The sequence below is a fragment of the Puma concolor genome, chromosome D1, assembly GCF_028749965.1.
Source record: "Puma concolor isolate L17-30 chromosome D1, mPumCon1.1.hap2, whole genome shotgun sequence".
Classification (NCBI taxonomy): domain Eukaryota; kingdom Metazoa; phylum Chordata; class Mammalia; order Carnivora; family Felidae; genus Puma; species Puma concolor.
In genome coordinates, this window is record NC_141676.1 from 66,849,951 (window position 1) to 66,874,171 (window position 24,221).

Sequence of the window (24,221 nt, forward strand, 5' to 3'; positions counted from 1 at the left end):
TCTCATTTCATTACCAGAAGCATATGCAAAGTTGTAATAGTGTTGCCTTAGGGTCCACCTACTATCAAATATCCTCAGGAGTTCCCAACCATCCAGAGCCCTAGCAAGCAAGATAAACCTTATTTATCATACACAGCCAGCTTTGCTGTCCCTGGATTTCTTGGGAAATGGATCCACATACAGCTCTAAGAATCCAAGTAATTACTCTGGGGTGACTAGCTCTGGGTATGAGTGTATAACCCTGACCAGAGTTTTCGAAGAAAATATTAAGAATCACCAAAGGTTCTGGGAGTATTATAAGACTATAAATGAAAAAGATTACAAAAATAAACATGAGAATGATACCATGCATGCCTACTTGAGCAATGAAAAGATTTGCCAGGAACTGGGGCCAGAGATGACAGAGCATGCATCCTGCTCAGTTTCCAGAAATGTCTCTCATTGAGCCAAATTTGTTTTATAACAACAAGCACTGACATCTGTTATACATTCTACGGGCTTGTTATACAGCACTTCAATACTATACATTGAGTTATTTGCCTCTCACAATGGTATGAAGTTAGGATTGTCATCAGTTCTTCATTTAGAGCTAAGAACACATGCTCAGACAGGTCAAGTCTCACAGCCCCAGGATTTGTGACTTGGGCCAAGACTTGAACTCCAATCCCCTTACCCTACATCCTCTGTCCATTTCACTGTAGCCCAAACTGGAATACCAGGGCAGAGAAACGGCCCACTGGTGTCATTTCACCACTGCTATAATTCATTAGCTCATTTGGAGGTCAGTTTGCTACTTTGTGCAACCATATGTAGGAGCTTTTTGGGGGGTTAAAGGCCCAGGATAAATGCCTGGCCTGCTTCCAAAACAAGCTGGGAAAACACTCCCTGACAAGACACAATAGCTTATGTGCACAGAAAGACTTGAGCAAGGAGGAAGGAGCCTGAAATAAGGGGTTAAAAGTGGAAACTTCTATGTGATCCCGTCAAAACCTCAGAGACGGAGGCCTCTGAGAGCCAGGCAAAAGGCTAAGCTCTATCAGGACCCCAAAGAGGGGATCTGGGGCAAGGGAAGTAAAGTTACCCTTTTTGGGGGAAGGAGAGGGGATCAAATACATTAAACTGAGCTGGTCTCAATCAGCATTCTCTTAGATGACTTTTTTTTTTTTAAGTTTTTAAAATGTATTTATTTTGAGAGAGAGAAAGAGAGAGAGAGAGAGGCAGACAGAGAGGAACAGAGAGAATCCCAAGCAGGCTCCACATTGTCAGTGCAAAGCCAAAGGTGGGGTTCAGGCTCACAAACTGAGATCATGACCTGACCTGAAATCAAGAGTCTGATGCTTAGCCAACTGAACCACCCAGGTGCCCCTCTCAGATGACTTTTATGAGCCACTTCTAAGAGACAAACTGCCAACATCAAACATTCATATACTATAAGGAAAGGCAAAAAAGGCATGGGGAGAATTAACATTTTAGTAAGAGTCATTTATCTGTGGGAGCCAGTGACCCACCAGTTCAGAAGGAAGACATAGAAAATTGGGGGAGCTGCCCTTTGGCATGTTGGAAAATTTCAAGAGCAAGCCACCCCTAAATATCGCTACTTTCTAGGCTCCAAGGATGAGAGGGAAGCCCTGTTGCCTGGTGTGGATTTTGTATCCAGAAACAGAAAATCAAGGAACCTGAAGAAGCATGGGGTAGTAGAAAGGGCAAAGGCCTTGATTTTAACAAACTTGGGCTTGAGTCCCGGCTCAGTCTCCTGTTAGCTGTTACCTTAAGCATGTTAAACCTCCTTGAGGCTTAATGTCCATATCTGTGAAGGATAAGACTTGGGGAGAATAAGACAAAATTATAAATGTAAAGGACATAGTACAATGCTTGATATGTATTAGCTGCTCAATACATTTAGTTCTTTTAACTTTTCCCCCCTCAAACCTCACTTCAATTCTAATACTGAGTCATTCTAATTCTTAGTAATTCACTGGTCCTTAATAGTATTGAAAGAATATATTGGCCATTTCACTTGCCTCTTTGAAACATAATCATCTGTGACTTTAGTTGTGAACACCTTAAATAACTCTGGGTCCTTGGGCCTCTTACTAGTCTACTCCATGCTTCCTAAATTTCCTTAAAAAAAAAAAATTAACCCCTAGGTCTCTCTTCAACTTTATCATCTTTCTCCAATCTGAAAGAGAATTCAAACTATATCAATATTTGGCTGCACTCACTTGTCAAAATCAACTACACTTTCCACAAGACTTAAAATAAAAAGGAGTTCTAAGGTCAACAAAGCTTAACTGAATTTAATAAATATGCAGTGTTCTTATAACCAGAGGAACAACAGGAAGGATAAAGTTCTCATGGTCTTCCTCATTATCTTCCTAGCCTTTGGGATAATTTCCCCTTGACATCCACTCATCCAAGACAGGGACAGGTGTCCCTTCTCTATGCTCCAGTCTTCTTGTCTACACCACTACGAATGCTATGGCCATACTGTACAATAATCATCCATTTCATCTCCTTCACAATCTCCCTTCAGGCAAGAACTGTGTTATGCCAAATCTCAATAACCAGTCCCAGTACCCACCAGCTCAATACCTGGTATATAATAGATACCAAATTAGTGTTGCATGGATGGGTAGATGGGTAGATGGATAGATGAAAAAATAAATAGGGTTTTTTGAGCTGGGAGAAACCTTAGAAATAATCTAGTCCAATACCAGGTCTTCATTTCACAGACACGGAAGCAGGGCCTCAGAGCTGTCAGGTAACTCCACCAAGGTAGTCTCAAAGCAGCAAGAAGATGACAAGTGGTGGAGGTCACATGCCATTTTTACCGTGAGTTCAAAGGCAGACATCACTTCACACTCATATCCAAGAGAAGATAGCGTAGCTTTGTGGATACAGAGAGCATGGGCTCCCCAGGCAAAGTCTTGCTTCGGCTACCTATTGGTCATGTGACTTTGGGCAAGTTACTTCATCTCTCTGAGTCACAATCCCGGCCTTTGTTAATTAGGGATATTAATAACTTCAGAGTTGTTGGGGGTGTTGCATCTGCCAACATACATAAAGTGCCTAGCATAGCACGGGCACTATGTGCTAAATATATGTTTACTGAATGAATCATGAATGAGTCCCTGTCCGGCATACCACAACTTCATGAACCTGGTTTAGACTTTGCATTTAAGTCTCTGCCCACATGGAAGGTGGTTGGGACACCCATAATTATAGACTCACTTCAAGATTTGTTCCTTGCTAAAACTGGATCTTTAAGCAGCCTCAAGCCTCTATAACATTGCTCACTATTCCCTTTACCCGGGCTGCCCTTCCCACCTTCCTCATTGCCACATAAATCTGACCCATCTTCCATTGCCTAGTCAGAGCTGCCCTGTCTAGAAAGCCTCTCTAATTCCTATGACTGCATCTGTCTTTCTTGTCTCACTAATTACTTTCTACCACATAGTAGGGGAGAGTATATCTGTTTGGGTTTTTTAAATTGTGATAAAATATACATCACATAAAATGTATAATCTTAACCATTTGTAAGTGTACAGTTCAGTGGTGTTAGGTATATTCACAGTGTTGTAAAACCAATATCCAGAAGTTTTTCATTTTTCAAAACTGAAACTCTATACACATTAAACAACAACTCCCCAATTTTTCCCTCCCTCTAGCCCCTGGCAACCACTATTCTACTTTCTGTTTCTATAAGTGTTACTATTCTAGGTACCTCATATAAGTGTGATTGTATGATATTCATCCACTTGTATTCGGTTTATTTCTCTTAGCATAATGTCCTTAAGATTCAGCCATGTTGTAGCATGTGTTAGAATTTCCTTCCTTTTTAAGGCTGAATAATATTCTACTATATGTACATCTACATTCGGCTTATCCATGCATCTGTTGATGGACACTTGGGTTGCTTCTACCCTTTGGCTATGGTGAATAATGCTGTTATGAACATGGACATATAGGGATATATCTGTTTGATCTCCTCTACTTGAGTGTGAGCTTCTTAATGACAAAGCCTGGGTCTCAATCTTCTCTAGGTGCCTAACATGTGATAGGCACTCAGTAAATATCCATTAAGTAAATAAGACAGGAATCTGCTCCAAAAATGAAGTGAAAAAGTAATCATCTTCCCCACAAATCTGCAAAATGGTAGTATCACACAGCAGAAAAGCACGGGCTTTGCAGTAAGACAGTCCTGATTTCTGGTCCTGGATCTGATTTTATTAGTCTTATAATCTTAGGCATGTTACTTAAGCTCTCAGAGCTGCAGTTCCTCATGTGGTTTTTGCCACAACTAAAAGCTATAACTTATGTAAAGCAGTTAACATAGCACTTGACACATCATAAACTCAAAAAATGTTTAGCAATATTATTATAAAGTCCTATAATAAAAGTAACTTGGGGAGGCTCGAGCCTGGCTGGCTCAATCAATAGAGCATGCGACTCCTGATTCGGGGTCATGCATTCAAGCCCCCACTGAGATTACTCAAAACAACAACAACAACAACAAAAAAAACAAAAACAATCTTCTTATTGCACATACAAACATGCCATTTAGCTTCCTAGCCATGGTAACCTTAAAGGCAAAGAACATAAAAAAATTCTCAGACCAAACCATTTATAGCAGGTAATAGTCAAAACAGAAAGACACTACCACAGCAGCAACAATGATTCTGGACTGATATCACTGAATGTGGAATCTTGAGCTATACAGTTGCAGCACATGAGCTGGAAATTTTGTCACTTCAAAGGGACAGACTTACATCTTATACTAAAGATTATCTCATTTAGAAAAGCAGCCTGTCCAAGTTCTCATGAATGTTTTTTTTTAAACATTTATTTATTTTTGAGACAGAGAGAGACAGAGCATGAGCAGGTGAGGGGCAGAGAGAGAGGGAGACACAGAATCTGAAACAGGCTCCAGGCTCTGAGCTGTCAGCACAGAGCCCGACGCGGGGCTCGAACTCACGGACCGTGAGATCATGACCTGAGCTGAAGTCCGCCGCTTAACCGACTGAGCCACCCAGGTGCCCCAATCTCATGAATGTTTTAAAATCAGGATTACTTGAGGTTTTTTGGGTGCTTGGGCTAAATCTATTTTGAATTTAATCATAATTCAGGTTTTGAAGCTTTTAGTAAAAGATGAAAGAAATAAATAGATCTTGATCTTTAGTACTGTTTCAGACAGAAGTATTTATTTCAATCTGTCTCAAAGGAAATTGAGCTCCCCACCCCACTCCCGGTTCCTCTAGGACATGAATTCCTTTTGAGGTTGCTATCCGAATTTTCCAGACCAGAAACATTCCTTCCAACGTTAGCTCTTAGAAAGGCAAGTTTTTGAGTCTTAGAAGGAAAAGCTTATTCAAGCTTCTTTTTGTCTGCCAAAACAATTAACATTTGCCATGGCTAATTCAAATGGCTCTCCCAGACAAAATCAGAAACTTGACCATGTAGTTGGGGGAAGAGGGAAGAGAAAAAAAAAAGAGAAGGTAAGGGGAAGTTGCCCAAATGCTAATACTGGCCCCAAAATGGCCCCAAGTGATCATAACCCCTAACCTTCTTAAGATAATCATGGTTCCTTGTAAATTTAACACTATACTGAGATAATTTATTAAATGGATAACTAAATATGATTTTGTCTCCCCAATTTTGTTTTTTTTAAGTTTACTTTTATTTATTTTTTTTAGTGGGGGGGGGAGGGAACAAGTGGGAGAGGGGCAGAGAGAGAGGAAGACGGAATCCCAAGCAGGCTCCATGCTATGGATACAGAACCCAATGCAGGACTCAAACTCACAAACCGTGACATCATGACCTGATCTGAAATCAAGAGTTGGGTGCTTAACCGACTGAGCCAGCCAGGTGCCCCCCAAATAAAGGTATTTTAAAAGTCAACTTTATAATAAAATAGTAAATGTTAAGAAATCTCACAACGCACACATGCATGCACATACACATTCCACTCATTTTTACAGCCCTGTACCAGTAACTACTTCGTTATTTAAGATCCTTCCAGGGTTTCTTTGTGCAAGTTTAAATGTATTTTCTTATCCCTGCTTCTTTCACAAAATATGCACTCTTCTGCACATTCCTTCTTTCATATAATATATCCTTTGAGATTTTTCTATATTAGTACTTACAGAATACCCTAATTCTTGTTTGTGGTTTAACAGTTTCCCTTGTGTGAACATACTCATTTATTTAACCTGTTTCCTACTGACCCACACTTAGGGTTGTTTCCAATCATTTGCTATAAGCAACAATGATGCAATGTTTGTTCATTCTTTTTTTTTTTTTTAATTTTTTTAATGTTTATTTATTTTTGAGAGAGAGAGAGAGAGTATGAGTGGGCGAGGTATAGAGTGAGAGGGAAACACAGAATCCAAAGCAGGCTCCAAGCTCCAAGCTGTCAGCACAGAGCCTGATGCGAGGCTTGAACTCACGAGCTGTGAGATCATGACCTGAGCCAAAGTCAGATGCCCAACTGACTGAGCCACCCAGGCGCCCCTCCTTGTTCATTCTTTTTAACTTGATTTCATCAGGTGATGTTCTGTTCCTGGACTGCCAGTGAGGCAACAGAGTTGTCAAAACTGGGTGTGCGTCTGGCCTCTTCTGCTAACTGGCTGTGACTCTCAGAAAGTTACTTGTATTTTCTGACTCTTAATTTCCTCACTTGTAAATGGGCAGAAGGTTGGTAATGGATTACAACACAATGGGAGAAAAAAAGAATTGAGGAGTCCAGGTAAAAAAAAAAAAAAAAAAAAAAAAGGAGGAGGAGGAGGAAGAGGAAGAGGAAGAATTGAAAGCTGATCTATCAAAAAAAACACATGGTTCATAAATATAGAAGTAAATCATCCTTTAATAGACACCGTTTGACTTAGGCCATGATTATCAGTAGATATTAAAATCATTGGATAGAAATTGTTGAGGAACAGGATATTCAAACAATCTCAAAGTATCACCGCACAATTTTGCTTATTACAAAGAGAAACAGGTACCTTTACAATGAAGAGATCAAGGCAATATCACTTCATTCACATGATCAAATCTCACATCACCAGTGATGTTACAAACTGATACTATGTGTCACCTAATGTGATGCAAAGAAAAGGATGCAACATTGTCTATGTGGAATTCCTACTACAAGCATTTAACTGGAGTTTGTTACAGAAAAAACAATCAGACTAATCCAATTTATGGTCTACCAGGCAATAGACCTGAAATCTTCAAAATTTCAATGTCATAAAAGACAAAAAAGGCCGAGATACTACACTACATTAAAGGAAACTAAACAGAATTACTTTGTGTTAAAGGGCAGAGGGGGCGAGAGAGAGGAGAGAGAGAGACAGAGACAGAGAGAGAGGGAGAAAGGAACAGAGACTGATTATAGAAACATTAGAACTGTGGAAATCTGAAAAATATTGTTTCAATGTAATGATATTGTGGTAAATGGGAGAATTCCCTGTGTCTTAAGAGATACATGCTCCAGAGCTTAGAGATAAAGTGTTGTAACGTCTGCAACTCACTCTTTTTTTTTTTTTTATATTCTAATTTTTTTTTTATTTATATATGAAATTTATTGTCAAATTGGTTTCCATACAACACCCAGTGCTCATCCCAAAACGTGCCCTCCTCAGTACCCATCACCCACCCTCTCCTCCCTCCCACCCCCCATCAACCCTTAGTTTGTTCTCAGTTCTCAACAGTCTCTTATGCTTTGGCTCTCTCCCACTCTAACCTCTTTTTTTTTTTTTTGTTCCCCTCCCCCATGGGTTTCTCTTAAGTTTCTCAGGATCCACATAAGAGTGAAACCATATGGTATCTGTCTTTCTCTGTATGGCTTATTTCACTTAGCATCACACTCTCCAGTTCCATCCACGTTGCTACAAAAGGCCATATTTCATTTTTTCTCATTGCCACGTAGTACTCCATTGTGTATATAAACCACAATTTCTTTATCCATTCATCAGTTGATGGACATTTAGGCTCTTTCCATAATTTGGCTATTGTTGAGAGTGCTGCTATGAACATTGGGGTACAAGTGCCCCTATGCATCAGTACTCCTGTGTCCCTTGGATAAATTCCTAGCAGTGCTATTGCTGGGTCATAGGGTAGGTCTATTTTTAATTTTCTGAGGAACCTCCACACTGCTTTCCAGAGCGGCTGCACCAATTTGCATTCCCACCAACAGTGCAAGAGGGTTCCCGTTTCTCCACATCCTCTCCAGCATCTATAGTCTCCTGATTTGTTCATTTTGGCCACTCTGACTGGCGTGAGGTGATACCTGAGTGTGGTTTTGATTTGTATTTCCCTGATGAGGAGCGACGCTGAACATCTTTTCATGTGCCTGTTGGCCATCCGGATGTCTTCTTTAGAGAAGTGTCTATTCATGTTTTCTGCCCATTTCTTCACTGGGTTATTTGCTTTTCGGGTGTGGAGTTTGGTGAGCTCTTTATAGATTTTGGATACTAGCCCTTTGTCCGATATGTCATTTGCAAATATCTTCTCCCATTCCGTTGGTTGCCTTTTTGCAACTCACTCTTAAATGAGTTTTTTGGGAAAAGAAGTGTACATGCGCACACATTTCAACTAACTCCGAAGATCTAAGGAAACCTCCTCCCCATGTGCCTGAAGGTAAAAGGAACCATATCAAAGTAAATGCCACCAGCCAGTCCTACCTTCATGAAGCTTATACTTTTGATCAGAAGGCAAGGCAAAAACAGGAAGCAGCTGGAGATGCTTTTGGTTTTGGTTCCAGAAAATCTACCTAGGGCCTACATCTGCAAATTATTTTTAAGCTAGGTAACTTTTAAAACAAAACAAAACAAGTTACTTAACCTCAGTAAGAATTGTTTCCTCATTTATATGGGAAAAAATGGAAGTAAAATCTACCACCTAACTTTGAGATTATATATTTTTTTATTTTTATTTTTTAATGTTGATTCATTTTTGAGAGACAGTGCATGACCAGGGGAGGGTCAAAGAGAGAAGGAGACACAGAATCCGAAGCAGGCTCCAGGCTCTGAGCTGTCAGCACAGAGCCCGATGCAGGGCTCAAACCCACAGATCGTGAGATCATAACCTGAGCTGAAGTCAGACACTTAACCAACTGAGCCACCCAGGCAACCCCTAAGTTTGAGATTATAAAACAGCATACAAAATACACCTTTGTAAAGCACCTTTCATTGAACACTCTCATTAAAAGATATTAGTCTCGGGGCATCTGGGTGGCTCAGTTAGTTAAGCGTCCAACTCTTGATCACAGCTCAGGTCATGATCTCACTGTTTGTGAGATTGAGCCCTGCATCTGGCTCTGCACTGACCATGTGGACCCTGCTTGGGATTCTCTCCCTCCCTCTCTCTCTGCCCTTCCCTTGCTCATGCCCTCTTCTCAAAATAAATAAATAAATAAATAAATAAATAAATAAATAAATAAATAAACAAACAAACTCTCAAAATAAATAAACTTTATACACACACACACACATATATACATACATACATATATATATGTATATATATATACATATATATATATATATATATATATATATATATATATATATATATATATGGAAGGCTCCTGATGTTTCCACCTTTGTTTCCTTCTCAGAAAACCCAGCACAGAATCTCCCATTTAGCTTATGCTCACAAATATTGGCCAAAGAAGTAACAATAAGACATTACAGGACAGAATGCCTTAAAAAAGTCCTTTGGAATACAAATGGCATTGGAATTAAATGAAAGAATAATATGAGCTGCCCCAGTGAGAGACAGCAGCCCCTTAACAACAGCACATATTTATGTACATATAAATTTGCCAAAGTCTTTTTAGACACATTATCTCATTTTGACCTCAAAATAACCCCCAATTAATAGAAGAAGAAACTGAGACTTGAAGAGATAAATTTCCACATAGCACAGAGCTCAAATTTGTGTGCTCCACCCAGCCACATAAGAATGGAAATAATTCATAGCTTGTGAACCTTGCAATCTTTTCCCCAGGGTCTCTGCTGGAACAGAGTGAGTCACTCACTGATGGCCACTCCTAAATTCATACCTTTTCTCCAAAAAAAAAAATGCCAAAAATCTGCCCTGGGATTGCTTCTATTGATCTTCAGAAAGATGAACGGTGGGGCCTTTCAACTACCTGATTCAGCTGTTTTAAAAGTGGAGCTTAAATTCCCCTTTCTAGTGTGGTTGTGTGACTGCAATAGAGAGGAAGTGAGCAGTAGAGGTTATTTTCATCTCAAGGTGATGCTGTCTACATTTTAGTGAAATTAACCATAACTCAAAAATTTTCTGAAAAATTTTCTGGGGAAAACTCTTGGCTGTTTTATTGTTTCAGTTCACTTTTTAAACATCACACTGTGTTGTAGGCAGAGATAATGTATTTTATTTCTTTCTTCCAGAGATTTTCACATTATTTACATACTCACCTGTATTATCACAGCCATTACAAAAGCAGCAGGAGCTCCGTGATTCCATTTTTGCCCACTTTCTGTCCACCCATCACAACTTCCTTCCCTTTAATAAGAGTTTACCCCAAGTGGCTATTGGACTTGGCAAAGGTAAGTAGAAATGGCACTGTCACAGACTGTTGGTAAAAATTTAAACCGGGGAGCAATTAACGGGGAACTGTTTATGCCCTCTGACCAAGCATGTCCACCCCCAGAAGTGTATGCGACAGAAATAATCCCACAAGTTGATCACAAAAGGATGCATACTCAAATGCACACTGCAGTGGTATCCCACAGCCTTTAAGACAGGTAAGTTAGAACAACGTGCAAATGTGTGGGACAAATACTCAAAATATATTAAGAGGCAGCAAATAGAATTATATATATTATAATAGTATCATTAGTATATGTGTGTGTGGGGGGAAATGACAGAGGGATACATCAAAATCTCAAAGTGAGGTGGAATCAAATCTATGTGAGGTGTAATTAAGGGGAATCTCCTGTATCCAGTTCATTATCTATTTCTGTAATGAATTTTGATTAATCTTATGTCTAGACTCAAAAAAAAAATGTAGGATATTTAACGTGCCACTTGCCATCCTCTTCGTTGGGAGCAGCTAGTGCTCCAGCTACCTCACTACCTCTAGTAATATCAAAGATAGCGTGCCAGCTCCAGAAGTTTGCATTTTTTTTTATGTTTTATTTATTTTTGAGAGAGAGAGAGAGAGAGAAAGAACGGGTGCAAGTGGGGGAGGGGTAACAGAAAGGGGACAGAGGATCCACAGTGGGCTCTGTGCTGACAGCATGAGCCCAGTGTGGGGCTCAAACCCACGAACTGCGAGATCATGACCTGAGCTGAAGTCAGATACTCAACTGATGGAGTCACCCAGGCACCCCTAGAAGTTTGCATTCTTACAGAATGACAGGATTGTGTTTAGAAAGGACAGTTAAAAATCCCTTACAATATCCCCAATAATTGGTATCACAGCCCATACATAGGGTGATTAAATACTTGCAGTAACCAAGAAAATCACTGTCTTCTGAAGCAACCCTTGATGTCTTCTAGCTTTGGTGTGACATTCCTAATGATGACATTCAGGAACAGCAACTGATCTAGACACCAATATCCACAATATGTCAGGCTAAGCAGATGGAAGAATTATTGCATCCAAGAAAACTAACATTGTTACTGATTATCTAATATGCATCTCCCATTCAAATTTCCTCAATTGCCCCCAAAATGTCCTTTATAGCTTTTTTTTTTTTTTTTAAAGTCCAAGATCCAATCAAGAGTTACATGTTGCATTTGGTTGTCATAGCTCTTCAGTCTCCTTTAATCTAGGTCAGTCCCCTATGTATTTTGTTTTATTTTGTTTTGTTTCTCTTTCACGACATTGACATTTTCAAAGATTGCAGGCCAGCTGTTTTGCAGTATGTCCCACAATCTGGATGTGCCTGATTATTTCCTCATGATTAGATTTAGGTTAAACATTTTTGGCAAGAATTCTGCATCAGTGATATTGTGTACTTCTCACTGCATCAGGTTGTCCAGTTTTACTGTTATCTTTTTTCTTTGTGTTATCATTGTGGTTATTAAGCGAGTATCAGCCAATAAATAAAATATTTAAACCAAGAAATAAATATAACGTTAAAAACAGTTACTATGACCACCAGGTATACAAGGCATAGTGCCAGACATTTAAAAAAATATATTATCTCATTTAAACCTCACAACAATCTTGCAAAAAACCTGAGTTCCAGAGACATTAAATAACTTGCCTAAAGACACACATATAGTGACAGAAAAATATGTGCATGCACACATGAACTCTCTCTCTCTCTCACTCACACACACACACACTTTAACATATGATCCTGGCATCATGGTCTCTGCAAGGACCCTCTAGAGACGACTAAAGACCACTACCTTAGACACATCTTGCGGAGACCTATCTAGTTTTCAATGGTTGGATTCCTATGGAGAAGGAACTGAAAACAAATTATCTATGGTCTATATAAAATTCTTCCATACTTGGAAGTGTTCTTATTTGGAGATGAGCCACATTTCCATCATAGCCAAGAAAATAAGGCAATGGTTCCATAAACTATTATAACATTCTGGTGTTTTGTTCATCTTTTTTTTTTTTTTACTCTTCTGCAACAAAGTGAGAAAAAATAAAGACAATGTAGAGAATTTTTCATAAAGCTCAATATATTTTTAATTTTAAAAGTATGGTCTCCCTCAACTTTTGGTATTAAATGTCCTTTATTTTATGAGATAAAAGTGAAGAGGTCATTTTTGAAAAAATATATCTTTACTATAGAAAAATAACCATTGTCAATAGCACAGCCAATTTTATCTTATTTTTTGTAATTCTGCTTCTTATAAAATTCAATACTTTGAGACCCACTAATTTAGGGAACACTATACAATTTTAAAATTATTTTTGAGAAACTAACTTGAATAAAGGAAGTTCAGCCCAAAAAGAAACCAGATCTGAAATATTTCTGAATTTCCCTAAAAGTCATCTACAAAATATCTCAAAGGCTGCAGGTCTCAGGAACACATTTTAAAGGATTTGTTAAAAGCATTTCACATTTGCCACTTGGCATTACTAAATGTCCTCTTCCAATGCATTGATACTTCCTGCTTTTGAATGGACCCTCAGTGACTTAAGTTAATTTACTCAGTCAACAAACTTTCAGAGTCCCTAATCTGTGCAAGATACTCTATTTGGAGCCCTTTCTTGCTTCATGTCTCAGGTCAAAGGTCTCCTGCCCCTCTCACCAATAAGAAAGAATGAAAGCCTTCCTTGGGGCTGTGCTCTCCTACGGTGCCCTACATCACTCTCTTTATGTGACTATGTTTGTCTCTCTCACCAAATGAATTCTGCCAAAGCAAACACTATCTCATTCAATACTGTATTCTTAGCATGGTGCATATACAGCTAGGGGGAATCAGCATAAATTAATAGAATAAATATATTTTACAGATGCGGAAACTAAAGTTCAGAAATAGAATATAACATGTCCAATATCATACAGCTAATAAATAAGCAGCACCTGATCTTAGAAAGCTTCACAGAGCTGTCTTCAAGTCCACTATGCCACATTCTACAGTTGGACAGGCTGAAGGAGAGAAAGATCTTGATGTCTGTCTGGAGCTTCAGAGTCAACCTGCCCAAAAGTCCCTCCTTGAACAAACAGACAAAAATCTGGACCCTGTCGAGTGTTCTTTTTTTCTAAAAATGGCATTCCCAGTTGCTCAAGGAAAAACTCTCTTGACTCCTCTCTATTCTCACATCTACTCAATCAACAATCTTATCAGTTATCATCTTCAAGTTGAGCATCTCTCCAATCTCTTTCCTTCTCTCCAAGCTATCTGCCACCACCCTAGACCCAAGCCACCATCATCCCTCATGCAGACTACAAGAATGACTTGCTACTTGTCATCCACACATTCACTTTGGCCAGTCCTTTCCTCTAATCTCTTCTTCACATAACAGCTAAGGTGATGTTTTCCATATCATTCTACATATATAATTCATTTGGCTAACTAAAGCCCTTTATTAGGTTCCTATTACTTTTAGAATAAAGACCAAAATTCACATAAGGGTCAGAAAACTCTACACTCTGCCCACCTCTCCAGCCTGCTCTGGTCTCGCTCCCCTTTGCTCTGCTTCCATATACTGACTGACGTCCTTTCAAACCCTCATATTCACTCCTCTGTCTTTTGTACTTTGAACATGCAGTTTCCCTTGTCAGAAGCCTTCTTTGTGTCCCTGTAAGCACCTCTCATTGACAACCTAAGTTACTTTCACTCACTCTTCAAGTTTCCTGAAGTGTTGTCTCCTATAGGAATCCTTCTCTGATTCCCCTAGACAGGGTGAAAGCACCAGTGAGGCACTCCTATTCGACCTTATAGCACATCTCCTTTTTGTCAGTAACTTCATCACACTGTGATTACTTGTCCAATGATTATCTCCCTGGTAGAATAGAAACGCCATGAGGGCAGGGGAAACCTCTCTTCCCACTGATATATCCTCAGTCCTGAAAACACAGTAGTTGCTCAATTAATATTTGCTGTCAGAATGATGAACTGGGACCAAATGGTAGCAGGCTATGATGATATGAGGCTAAGTAAGCCAAGGGGCAAGGATCGTTATCTATTTGCAAATATGCAAACAGAGGCAGAAAGAAATGCATAGTTATTCAAGGTCACAGAGACAGTGATGGCGCTAAATCTAACCCACCAGTCAGCTCATTTGTCCCTTTAAAACATTACAAAGCATCAGTAGGAGGGGGAGGATCTTAAAATAAGAAAATTAGTAATGAGGGGAGCCTAGGAAGCTCAGTTGGTTGAGCGTCTGACTTTGGCTCAGGTGATCTCGTGGTTTGTGAGTTCAAGCCCCAAGTCAGGCTCTGTGCCAACAGCTCAGAGCCTGGAAGCTGCTTCAGATTCTGTGATTCCCTCTCTCTGTCCCTCTCCTGCTCATGTTCTCTCTCTTTCAAAGAATAAACATTAAAAAAAAATTTTTTTTAAGAAAATGAGTAATGAGGGGCGCCTGGGTGGCGCAGTCGGTTAAGCGTCCGGCTTCAGCCAGGTCACGATCTTGCGGTCCGTGAGTTCGAGCCCCGCGTCAGGCTCTGGGCTGATGGCTCAGAGCCTGGAGCCTGTTTCCGATTCTATGTCTCCCTCTCTCTCTACCCCTCCCCCATTCATGCTCTGTCTCTCTCTGTCCCAAAAATAAATAAACGTTGAAAAAAAAAAATTTAAAAAAAGAAAATGAGTAATGAGAAGGTGGTGAGAGACATGTCTAGAAGACCTTCTGAATCTGCCTGTCACACTGGTTGCCTCCATACTACCAACAGTCAGACTCAATGCCTAGAAAAGCACTAATGTTAAACAAACACACATAACCACCACCACTCCCTTCTCCTTAAGGGGCGATATAAAATAACAAATGTTTTCATCCAAAAGAAGACACCACAGGAGGGAACACTGTTGCCACTCCAATTGTCTTTAAAAAAAAAAAAAAAAAGGGCAGTTTGGCCACTTGGATTGCTCCTCAGCGGTCAACAGAGAAGATGGCCTTCCCACCACTCACTGGAGCAGGAATCAGAAAAAAAAAAAAAAAAAAGTATTAAATGACGCAGAAGCCATTTGAAGTCTTCTTATCCTTGGGAATTAAGAGAACATTTCATGTAAAGCAATTTTTTTAAGTTTTTATTTATTTAAGTAATCTCTACACTCAATGTGGGGCTCAAACCATGACCCCAAGGTAAAGAGTCTCTTGCTCTTCCGACTGAGCCAGCCAGGTGCCCCTCAGGTAAAGCATTTAAAAACCTTGCTAACACACTGGCAGTTCTTAATACAAGTGCCAAGGGAAAGAACAGTGACATGCGCTCAGTGGCAACATGCACTGTCCACAAGCTGCTGAGGCCAAATTATGTCTGTCACAGAAGCCACAAAGGCCACAAGGTCAGGCTCATTGCTGCTCATCTTGCTTGGCACCCACTGAAAGAAAGAGAAAAGCCCAAGAGGACTCTGTGGAATAAATACTCACCAAGTCTACATCCACCATTGAGTTTCTGAGTGAGGTAAAGAAGGGGTGAGGAGGGTATTCAGAGATTGGAAAAAGGCTTAGACATGATATATTGGTAATAAGAGGAAAATTTTGACATGGAGAGGAAAAATGGGAATTGTAAATGGAGAAACAGGGAAAGAAACTGAAAGAACTTCAAGAGACATAGAGGGGTGGGGCAAGGAAGTTACAGGCGAAAAGGGTAGGCTGGCCAGGAGAATACACAGTAAGCACCAGAGAAACGTAGAGAGAGGCAAAGCCAAGCAGTCTTTTCCCAAATCCCAAAGCTGCTAATTGCATCCCAATAAATCACTCTACTACAAAGCCCATATAATAGACTGTCCTTTGCATTCAGTAACAAGCAGCATTTAACGAAGCATCACCCAGCTGCAACTTTGGAGACCTAAGGTCTGAATCAAAAATGAACAAAATTTGTTCAGCAGCAGAAGACAACCAGTAATGACTTTCACAACGCCTGACCTGGCTAAAAAAAGGTTTGGCAGTTTGGAGTAAGCATAAAATGCTCTGGCATTTCTCCTTCTTTTGACATTCCAGGAGGGGGTGTGGTTGACCCCAAGTCCATTCATTTCCAAGGTTGTAGATCTCTCAGCTAAGACTGGCCCCATCTGTTCTGGAGTCAGCCAGCTGTGTATCTCCAAGTAACATTTATTGCACTAATCATCCTAATAACTCTTACAAGAAAAAAGCCAAAATCATACAAGCCAGAATGCTTACTGTCCTATTAAGTGCATCAGTTGGCTTAAAAACAAAATCCAAAAAACAAAAAAAACACTACTATGCTCCTGAGTTTCCCTAGCCAGGATCGCTCTTCCTTTCAGAAGGTATCTTGTGAGTACCTTTCAGTAATGGTAAATGAAGGTTAGCAGTGCTTCTAACTTTCCCTTTCCCCAATGCGTTAAAATGAACCAGGGTTTCCCTAATGATCCCTTCTCCAAACCATTAGTTGTGACTGGTGACTGTGCCACACGAAAAGGCAGCTCATTATGGTACCATTGTCAGTGGCAAGGAGCCTACTGCAACATAATTTAAAACACTCACACGAGCACAAATCTGTCGGCTCCACTTCCAAACAATCCTGCAGTAGGGAGAAGAAAAACACTTAACAAAAATGCTGCTTCCAGCAGCCTAAGAGAAGCTTCCTTAGACACGTGAAATGTTTCTGACTGGCAGGGAGTGCACCATTAAAGGACACTGTCACCTCAAATCATCAGAAAAGGCGAGACAAACGACATAGGCACACACACATAAAATAGAGCCCCACAAAACTTAACCTACTCAGGAGAAGCACGCTCATCTTAAAAATAGTGTGTGCTTGCTCGAGCGACATAGAAATGTTCTAAAGTAGTGCAACCACAGTAAATCACTGTCTCCATTTCTCCCCACGCATCACCCCTTCCCACTCAAAACCTCAGCACTCGGGGCCGTCTGTGACAGGACTGCAGTCCGCCACCTCTGCCTTCTTCTGATTTTCCAAGAGCACTTCCCAACATCCTCCCCAGCCCAGCCCCCTCTTCCACCCTCAAAAAGGTTGAGGGGAGTTGCGACTAGGGAATTGGCAGGAATCGGTCCTCCGGCGGGGGAAGGTTGCTAGAGTTGTTCTTTGCAGTGACCCAAATTGCAGAGCTTTTCGCTTAGCAGCACTTGCGAGCACCTCTCCAGCCCTCCCGCCCCCATCTTCCCAAAAGAAAGCCTTGAGAATTAAGCGGGAGGAATAACTTGGTAGAACCATTTGAATAAATCACTTCAACTCACCTGGTTTGGGATATTTCTCCCCACCCCAGGCATAAACAAAAATGATGTGAGAATGAGTCACGCAGGCAAGGGAACGTGTTGCGATGTCCTAAGTCCAAGGGCTGGAGTGAGTCCCTGCCCTGGTGCTGCTGCTACTCTTAGCTCAGCTGGAGCAAGCGGCAATCGCAAGCCCAGCAGCAGCAGGGGGGTGGATAGACCGTAGCACAATGAATGCAGTGGGGTTTTTGCAATGACATCATCCCTCTGTCCAAAAGGCCCCAATAGCCATGCTCAGGAGCGGTGCATTCTGGGAGTCGTAGTCTTCTAAAGGCCTGGCAGGACACCGAGGCTATCGCGGGAACTACAATGCCCAAAATGCGCCAAGGTCGGACGTGCCCGGAGTGGGCGAAAGGAGCGAAGGGGACTCGGCCGCCATGTTAGGAGTGCTGGGACGATTCTGCGGATCCCGGCTGAGGTTTTAGGGAGCTTGCGAGCCGAGTGGTGGTGCAGTGGGGACGGTGAGGTGGAGGATAAACCGGTTGGAGAGCCTAAGGCCCGAACCTGGGGACCTGGGGTGGAGGCGGCATCTGGGGACAGATTGTAGGGCGGGTCCGGCTGGAGGCAGAATCAAGAGGCCGACTGGGCCTCGGCCTTACGGTCCAGCGGGTTGTATATAGGCCCCCTACACCTCTTGCTCCTTTTTCTTATTAAGAGATTGAGGGAGTGGGTTTACTTCTGAGCTCAGAGCATCATTTCGGCCCGCTAACAGGACACTCGGAGCGGTTAGTGTCTTTGTTGGGCTGCGGGGACGCCGGACGGTTACCCGTTTCACTTCGGAGGAGCCCGCTTCTACCCACGGAGTTGGGTTATTTCTCCCAATTTTATTTTTATCTTTTTGTCATTGATACTCCAACCTTCTTAACCCTCCGCAAAGTTTCGGACCCTCTTTGCTTTTTCATAAAGGAATGATTTGCAGAAGGGTCCAAAGAAATCGATGTCGAAAAATCGATGTTGGCTCTAGTAGCCAAAGCTGGAAAGGGACGTTGCTTTGGCGCCGCAATTAAGAAAAGACTAAGAGAGGTCTAAAGGAGTAACACCCGGTTTAAAATGCCCAGGATATTTTTGATGACAGGCCCATTGACGGCTGGCTATCGGTTTCGGAGTAACGTGGGTTCTTGAATAAACTAGAGTGTATGCTAAAATACTGAGAAGACAGGGTGTTCATTAGCATTAATCAACTTATTTTAAAAATACATTTAGTGTTTCACCTTTGGTATTCCATATATACTATTACTTTAAGAACTAATTTTTTAAAAATGAAACGAAAGTCACTGGTCTTAAGTTATCTTGCTCAGTATCTCAAATGAACTGTATTTTTTCCTAATTGTGTTACTGAAACAATGCTGTGTATTTGTTCTTTTTCAGAGTCTGTCTACACTGTGAAAGATGGAAAATTTCTTTTCCTCCTGAGGGTGTCTGAAGGGTTAAAATGCAATAATACTTTATGCTGTTTTTCTCCCTTTTGCACAATTATTCTGAAAACAAAACTTGTTACTTTGGGTCAGTAAGGGTATGCATTTCACCTCTCTGTTAGTAATACTACAGGTGATGAATGTATTCTATCAGGAAAGGCTAAGCAGAGTGATTAGAAATGATAAAAACATGGTAGAAACAGTCTTTCAGATGTATGCAGCTGACAACTTCAAAAACATAGAAGAATGGTCTGCCATGTTTCTGAGAACAAGTCACAACATGAAAGGCTTTATTTCATTTTTAACAAAAGTAATATGTGTTGGTTTCATTTATCCATACAATACAATGGGAAAGACTCATACAAATATTTCTGTTCAGAAATACTGTCTTTGCAAGTAATGGTAAGTATAGGAAAGGGAGCAAAATGTTTGCTGATTTCTTTCTGACCTTCAGTATAACTGTAGAAGTGTTTCACTTTTTTTTTTAAATGTTTACTTATTTTTGAGAGAGAGAATATGAGCAGGGGAGGGGCAGAGAGAATGGGAGACAGGATCGAAAGCACTGACAGCAGAGAGCCCTGCCGCTTAACCGACTGAGTCAGGTGCCCTTAAGTGTTTTACATTTAACAGAGAAAATTGGACAGGTTTGCATTTAGGCTTAGTTTCAAACTCTTAAATTATTTTTAGGGGTTGGTGGTTCACTGGTGTGTCTTATTTTACAAACCTTTAGTGAATCTTGTTCGTTGTAGAAGATATTTCTTTTTTTTGTTTTTTTTGTTTTTTTTTTTTCAACGTTTATTTATTTTTGGGACAGAGAGAGACAGAGCATGAACGGGGGAGGGGCAGAGAGAGAGGGAGACACAGAATCGGAAACAGGCTCCAGGCTCTGAGCCATCAGCCCAGAGCCTGACGCGGGGCTCGAACTCACAGACCGCGAGATCGTGACCTGGCTGAAGTCGGACGCTTAACCGACTGCGCCACCCAGGCTCCCCGAAGATATTTCTTTATATAAGCAATAACATCCTCAATCTGAGTTACTATGGAAGACAAATTTGCAGGGGCAGGGGGCAGATTGCTTACAAATCTTGTATGTGAGAAACTAGACCTATATGATGCAGTGATTTCTATAGTGTATAATTTGTCATATGTTTCGGTAGTTTGAAGTTTTCCAGGCTTACATCCAGTGGACATCTAACCATAAAGAAATGAAACATCTATTTAATATCTTTTAAAAGACTCTGATTTAACCTTTAACTTTTAGGGGGGAAACGTCTGCATCCTTCTTTAGAAATTTTATTTACAAAGTTAATATTTGAGGAATTGGACACCAGCTTCTGAAAGATTAGCCTCAGTGATCCAGAGAAAGCCCTGGGTTAGGTGAACATTGAAAAGTGGGATTAGGAATGCTTGAAGTAGATAAAGCAACTTAAGTTCTTTTCATCTCAGAAAAGAATTAGGATATTGATTTGTGTTATAATTATAGGTAGCTTATTAAAGAGTATGGAGTCATTTGCTCTTATGGCAGGGTTTTTTTTCAACAGCTTCAAGTGTCAGGATCACATAGAGAACTCCAAAAATATATAGCTGAGAACTCTAAAATAAAATAAAAATATATAGAGAACTCTAAAAATATAAAATAAAACAGATCGTTGTCCACTCATCTGTTGAATTGTTGAATTATTCTGCTAGGTTGGAACCCATTGTGTATTTTTAAAACTATGAGTGAGTGGACAGTGGTAGGGTAGAGTAGTTCTCTACATCCCATATTTGTGTTTATTGTGGTGCATTACACTAGTAATAATAAAAGTTTTGGCAAAGATTACAGGCTTGTTAGTAATTATACCCATAAGTGAATTCTGAAAATGTGTAGATGAGGAAATGATCTGGGCATCAGTCTATACATTGGTGAGGGGAGTGGGTTGGGGGAGATTTAGTTTAGCCTTATGAGTACCATGATATCTTGAATTATCTGGTTATTTCTTAGAGTTGAGTGTAATACTAAGAAAGTAAGGATAAGAGACACTTATTGAATAAGAGCTCATGCTATCACAAGGTTATGGTAAAGCTATTCAGATTTTTTTTTTTTTTTTTTTTTTTTTTTTTTTTTTTTTTTTTTAGAGAGCAGGAGTCTGGAAAAAGGGCAGAGAGAGAATCCCAAGCAGGTTCCATGCTGAGCATGGAACCCAATGTGGGGCTTGTTCCCACAACCCTAGGATCATGACTGGAGCTAAAATCAAGTCAGGTACTCAACCTGTTGAGCCACCCAGGTGTCCCAAGCTATTCAAATATTTAAAAGAAGTATCTAAAAAGAAGGCAACAAGATACTAGAATTTTTTGAAAATAACTTTTCAATAACTCCTTTCCTTGCTGTGAATCCTAAGTTTTTAAAATTGGTGATGTCAGGGTGCCTGAGTGGCACAATCAGTTGAGTATCTGACTCGGTTTCAGCCTAGGTCATGATCTCACGGGTTCATGAGTTTGAGCCCTGTGTTGGGCTTTGTGGTGGAAGCGTGGAGCCTGCTTGGGACTCTGACTCACTCTCCCTCCCTCCCTCCCTCCCCCCCCCCCCCCTTCCCTCTCTCCCTCTCCCTCTCCCTCTGTCCATCCTGTGCTCATGCTCTCTCTGTTTCAAAAATAAATAAACTTTTAAAAATAAATATCTTATGTAGAGAGACAAGTCCTAAAGGTGCAGTGACAAGAGAATTGGAAAGCAGGGGGCTAAGATTCCAGGAGCCCAAGCATCAGTCCCCTGGCTCAAGCCTCTTTTATTTTTGCAAATTGATGACAGCAAGCACATACAACATAGTATTTGGCATCTTGACAGGTCACGCACCTGCAGTGTATTCCATACTGGGTCATGGCACCAGACCATGGGTCATGGGTCTGGCACCAGACAAAACATTCTTATCCCCAGGCCTCACGCCTGTATGATGTCCTTCTGGAGAGAACGAGCAGTCCCAGCAGCTTTCCGTCCTGAGAATGAAACTGCTTTTGGTTTCTTGCTGTTCTGTCCCTTTCCTTCAAGACATTCTTCCAGTGCCTCCAGCTTCTTATTCTCCAACAATCTTAGTATTCTTGGTATTTAGGTGAATGGTATACAATAGAGTATCTTTTTTTTTTTTTTTTTTTTGTAAGTTCCAAATTCTTTGATTCATTACTGAATTTGTCTGGGGTCTTTGCATTCAAAATCCTGTAACATTCTGTCATCTGTGTCTGCTAAGGAATGAATACAACATTCAAGAGGACAAGCATTTCAAATTATGAAAGCAGTCCTAGAATTCAGGCACTTAATGGGTCCATCTTTAGTTGAGGGAAGTCCTATTGGATATGGAATGTGAAGACTGACTTCAGTATTTTGAGGAATATTGGCTTCCGTTCCTGCTGCTTCAGTGTGAAATCTACCTTGAATAGCTTGCTCAGTATCACAGAAATTAGTAACATTCTAAGCCTCATTGATAATAGCAGCCTCTAGGGATGTTGATGAAGATTAAACAAAAATAATTGTGTAAAACATTTAGGAAAGGATTTTGGAATATGTAAATTTGCTGTGGATCTTTTTTTTTTTTTTTAATTTTTAACAGTTGGGTAAATGGTAATTTTTCTATTGGATGCTTTTAAAAATTAGCCACAGAGTAGTTTAGAGTGATAAGGACAGAGGTTACCTTAGATGTAGTCTTCCAACAATTTGGTCAAATTTACATGACCAAGTTCCTAGCAAAATAGTTCCATTTCTTCCTTTGATACAGTGATATGGGGCAACAATCTTTTTCAGCCCATACTGCATAAAAGAAGTGTTTTATATCTTAAAAAGTTCTAAAATAATACTTTTCTATGCCAACCTATAAAATTTGAGAGAACAACTATCTCTTCTGCTATCTTTATCTCTTTTCCAAAATAGAAATAATTTTCTTAACCTTTCTCAGAAATGAAATGCCAGCAACCCAAAGGTGATATAGACCCAACAAGTACATTAAAAGTTATTCTAACCTGATCACAGAGTTGAGACAAGTAAACTTAAAGGGGAAAAAACATTTTATGGAAACATCTTTACAGACCTCACCTTAGATTAAGTTAGATGTTTTCTAGTGTACATTTCTATGAGTGAACACAGCATGTGCCATACAGAGTTTAGCGGTTGGACTTTCTCTAGGGAAGATGTTAACACATTCTGGAAACTTTATATTTCATATTTTAAATACTACTTTGAGTTAATATTCAGGAAACTAAAATGTATGTTTTCTAGTCTTAGATGACGCATGGTGTTTGAAACAAATTGGCATAATTTTAGCTGCTGGAGTTTATAGGCCACTGAAGGTAAATGCAGTAAATATCCCAAGGTCAAGATTTAAAATCCAAACGTCCATAGTTCATGATTAACCAGAAAAGTGAGCCCTATTTATCTGGTGATTTGATTTCTCAGTTTTTAATAGGTTTGGATAATTTTAACACTAGAAAATATTTCTTTGCAGAAGTATATGAAGATGAATTTAATCAAACATAAATGTTTATGAATATAAAGCCTTTTAAGGAAACTGCAGAAATATGCAGTTGTAAGCAATTATGCAAGTATGCACATACTTAAAATTCTTAACTTGATACATAGACATTGAGGGTGCTATATGGATTTGAACTTGCTGTGAAGGTCAATCCTCAGTCCTATCATAAACCCTTTTAGGAAGTGTTCATCAGTTACCCTCTTAACACCTAACTCATGAGTTGATGAATTAAACACATAGATGTTTATCAAATTGAATAGCTTTTTTAAGTTTTTAAACATGGTCAAGTAAAGCAGTTGCAGAAGTGGTCATATAAGAGTAAACTGCAAATAACACTGACATACTAGAGCATTTACTTTACAATTGACATATTGATACTAAAGAGCAACTTATATTAAGTATAGTAATAAATGACCTTTACCACTCTCGTCCTATTTCAGTGAAATACTTTAC

The 24,221-nt window shown here is 40.0% G+C and overlaps 1 protein-coding gene across 1 annotated transcript in view; it reads right to left on the bottom strand.

Annotated features, from left to right (window-relative positions):
• RAB30 (RAB30, member RAS oncogene family) overlaps positions 1–18,041 on the bottom strand; it is an 83,720-nt gene extending 65,679 nt beyond the window's left edge. Inside the window, exon 1 of the mRNA XM_086678444.1 lies at positions 17,822–18,041. The gene's annotated coding sequence lies outside the window, so the exon portion shown is untranslated. The remainder of the gene's footprint in view (positions 1–17,821) is intronic.
• Between the last annotated feature and the right edge of the window lie 6,180 nt (positions 18,042–24,221).